Below are 4,609 nucleotides of genomic sequence, written 5' to 3'. Positions count from 1 at the left end.
TGTATGTATGTATGTACACATGTTTTTATTCATAATTGTTTTTGGTGGCCTAAACAGATTATTGAAAGATATCAATAACAAATACAACAACATTACTACTAAATTACAATACCATTATGTTGTATTTATCTTAATATGAAGCGTGACAAAAAAGGCACGGGGCATCAAAAAAGGAATTGTGATCAAACCGATTTTGATGAACGATATGAATTCTAGATGTCAAGTAGATTTAATAGATTTACAGGCACAGCCAGATAATGAATTTGAATTGATTTGAATTCATTTTGAATTATCAGGATCATTTAACCAAGTTTGTAGTATTAGGCCCACTAAAATCAAAAACTGCCTTAAAAGTAGCAAACCAACTAATGGAATTTTCACCCTTCTGGGAGCCCCATCCATTCTCCAATGTGACAATGGTAGGGAGTTCGCCAATAGAATTATAGAAGAATTGGCAATTTATGTGGGATGAAATGAAGATAATACACAAAAAAACCTCGACATTTCCAACCCGAGTGGAAATTTGTTACGGCAAGCCCTAACTCAGGTCCGGCCCCTATAGGCCCCTATAGGGCTGTACTCCGGCGTCCGTATTACGGAATTTAGTGCATGGCCCTCATAGGGGCCATATATGGGCGGCCCTAATATGGTAATTTGAATAGGGTCCATAAAAGGCATGCCTGAATTCAGCCCTAACACGGATTGCCCTATAATAATTGAAACTGGCCATATTCGGATGCCCTATTGTACCCCTAATGCGTATTGCCCATGATATGATGATACGGTCCGTATTGGAAATTCATTACTAGAGCCCTAATACGGCTTACCCACAGATTATTTAGACAAGCCCTATCTGCATTCTTTATTTGAATCCTACTAGGATTCAATATCAATAGAATCAAAATAGTTTGATTTATTAATATTTTGTAAAAAAAAAGGATTATAATGTGTATTATTGATCAATGATTGTCGTTATAGTCTAAAATAAATATAGAAATAAATTACATAATTAATAATAAAGAAATAATAAATAATAAACAATAAATGAATTATAAAAAATAACTATTAATAAATAATAACAATATGTAATCGGTAACAATATATTTCTTCGTTCTTTCCATAATCTGCATGATACCGTATTCATTATTATCAATATATTATAAATATAATATACGAATTTACGAAAGCTTTCTACAACTTTGAACAAAAAATCCAATGGTAATACAAAACCAAAAAGTGTTTTTTTTTTAATAAAATTAATAAAATCATGAAAGATAGGAAATTACATAAAATTTATTAACAACAAAAATAATTATTGAATCGATTATATAACAAGATATTAAAATTATAGCGAATACAATAAAATAATTTTTTAATAAAAATAATACTTTTTGTGATTAGAAGGTATTAGGTATATTACTATTTTTCGATTTTGTCATGTGAGACATATAATATATATATATATATATATATATATATATAACTACTAAATCATATATATATATATATATATATATATATATATATATATATTAACTACTAAATCATATATATATATATATATATATATATATATATATATATACGAGTATATATATATATAAATTTTTATGGGTCGTCGAATAAAAAAATTAATGTACTATAAGTTATGATCAATTTATTAATAATAGTAGTAGTTTCCTCACTGAAATTATATATACATATATATATATATATATATATATATATATATATATATATGATTTAGTAGTTAATTTTGATGTTGAAATATATGAATGAGTTCTTGAGGGCGATACATCAAACAAAGAAAAGCCAAAGATTTATAAAATAATCTTTATTTCCAAACGTTTCGACATTCAATTTAATGTCATCATCAGTGGATATTACGTTGGTTAGTTACATATAGAGAAGTGTACACAGCACTAGAGATTTGGCACTAACATTTATACAACTAACTTGTCAGCACTATGCATTTTTTTATATAATTTTTTTGTATGATGTAAACAGAAAAATGATAGTTTATTGAACAAAAATGTAAGTAGAATTATGTAATTTCTGCCACGACTTCTGTACTTTGCTAGTACCGAGGCATGTATAGTGCTGACAAGTTAGTTGTATAAATGTTAGTGCCAAATCTCTAGTGCTGTGTACACTTCTCTATATGTAACTAACCAACGTAATATCCACTGATGATGACATTAAATTGAATGTCGAAATGTTTGGAAATAAAGATTATTTTATAAATCTTTGGCTTTTCTTTGTTTGATGTATCGCCCTCAAGAACTCACTCATATATATATATATATATATATATATATATATATATATATATATATATATATATATATATAATAATCATATCGAATGTAATAAGTAGAAATAATAAGATCAATTCTGCGTACGTGAACTGTTTGCATAAGATATAGGACCTTCTTAGAAAATTCGTCCAGCACACATATATCGTATTTATTCATTTTAGAGTCTAGACTATACATGAATATTAACTCATATCGAGTATCGAAAGTGTAACAATCAGAAACAGGATCGATGACCTTTTTCTTATGCGTACTTGGTCTATCTAAAGCATAGGACCTTGACATAGGACAAGTAGAAAAACTGAAATAAATTTACATAATTTTACTTCAATAATAAATATCAAAAGTTTTACATTTCATTTTAACATATTCTAAATACTGCTAAACATTAACATCGAATGAAATAGAGTGGGCAAGAGTAAGAAAGATCGGCGCTATGTCACACGTTAACTTTATAGATGCCGGCGTACAGCAGATTGTGAACAATATACATTTATGATTGCTCATATAATACGAATAGGCAACAAACATTTTGTCAAATATTATTTCGAACAATTTTTTTATGTGGACAGAAATACTGATATTAGTTCAAATAGATCTAATATTGAAGTTCTACGTAAAAAAATTAATAGTACATTAATTTTTTTATTCGACGACCCATAAAAATTTATATATATATATATATATATATATATATATATATATTTATATATATATATATATATATATATATATAAGTATATATATACCAATACATGTATGTAAGAACTTCATCTTCTATCAAAGAGGACCATTGTTAGTTTTTTAGTTCATTACTGAATGCCAAGCTAAGCGGTCGTTATGCGTTTAATAGGAAGTGCGAAAATTACGAAATATTATTACGATATATTTTTATTTGTTTTAAAAGAACGTCGTGTAATTATCGTTTAATAATCAGTGGAAAAGTAGTGTATTGTGTTGTTTTATTTCCCAATGATACAAGTGAAAATAGAGTATCGATGTAGTGCCGGTGGATTGGTTGATATATAATGAAAGATAAGATAAATTCGAATGCCCATTTTTAAATAATTATGAGCTATCGGGAGAAAATTTACTTCTTCTTCAAGATTTGGTGAAGCATCGGGCGGCACCAGCATCGGATAATTGGAGTCTTCATGAGGTGGATGTACGAGATTACGCGAGTAAGTGTTATTGATCAACTACGTATTGTGTATTTTGTTATATACACACAACACACACACACACACACACACACATATATATATATATATAATATATATATATATATATATAAACATATCTTTGATTTGAGTTGTAATTTCAGATACATATTAAATTGCCTTGGAAAAGTTAAAAATATTGCAACAAAAGGAATATGCGTTTTCTACGGACAATGAAGAAACCATAAACAGAAGGCAAGATGTTCTGAAAAAACAATACCGCTTGAATAAAGGGCGTTTTGTAAATCAGAATAACGTCGATCAGCAGTTGTCGGAATGTAACATAAATTTAGGCAATAAGTCGCGCAATGCTTCAAGTAAGTGTATTCTTGTTAACAATTTATCGTGTATTTTTCTTTTTATGATTATCGAATAATTTAATTTTAATTTTTAGTTTTTATTTTTTAGTGTTTAATGTCTTAAAGACAGTGAACTTGTGAAGTGTTTATATGGTAGGTATTATTAACACAGTACACATAGATGATTTTATTATTTATGGCTATACATTTTGTTACAGGTATAATGACAACTGAATCAATTAAAAATCCGCAGTTGAGCCCTATTAAAGAGCAACAAGCATTTAACTAAGCCCTCGGGAAGGTTATAAATTATTCCCGTGATTGGGAGAATGGGAGAGATCATAGGCGGACCAATAAAACCTAATTAACATTTGTTGTTTATTGTTATTATATATTAAAATATTGTTATCAAAAGAATTAATAAAAAAAATTTAGCATATGCATTTTTTTATGGGCCATGCCAATTATTATTTTCAGGGCCACATCAAATATATTTTTCAGGGCCATATCAAATATATTTTTCAGGACCATATCACATATTATTTTCAGGGCCGCATCAAATATATTTTTCAGGGCCATATCAAATATATTTTTCAGGGCCATATCACATATTATTTTCAGGGCCATATGCTTATTTTAAGTTAAGGGCCAAGTTCGATATTTTTATAGGGGCCATTTCATATTTTCGATTAGGGCCCGGAACAGTTTGCCCAACACAGACCTTATCCGGCAAGGCGTTACATATCGCATAGGGGCCAAGTACGGTTGCCGCACT

At 28.6% G+C, this 4,609-nt stretch overlaps 1 long non-coding RNA gene across 1 annotated transcript; it reads left to right on the top strand.

Annotated features, from left to right (window-relative positions):
* The first annotated feature begins 3,438 nt into the window (after positions 1 to 3,438).
* Positions 3,439 to 4,094, top strand: LOC113380982. Its single transcript, XR_003367499.1, has 4 exons — positions 3,439 to 3,496; positions 3,640 to 3,852; positions 3,944 to 3,987; positions 4,053 to 4,094. It is a non-coding gene; the product is annotated as an uncharacterized LOC113380982 (long non-coding RNA).
* Positions 4,095 to 4,609: the final 515 nt, after the last annotated feature.

This window comes from Ctenocephalides felis, unplaced genomic scaffold (assembly GCF_003426905.1).
Source record: "Ctenocephalides felis isolate EL2017-DRISC unplaced genomic scaffold, ASM342690v1 CF-g0.4_SCAFFOLD_02508, whole genome shotgun sequence".
Taxonomy (NCBI): Eukaryota; Metazoa; Arthropoda; class Insecta; order Siphonaptera; family Pulicidae; genus Ctenocephalides; species Ctenocephalides felis.
The sequence above is the reverse complement of the archived record's forward strand: the minus strand, read 5'-3'. Positions and strand labels throughout refer to the sequence as shown.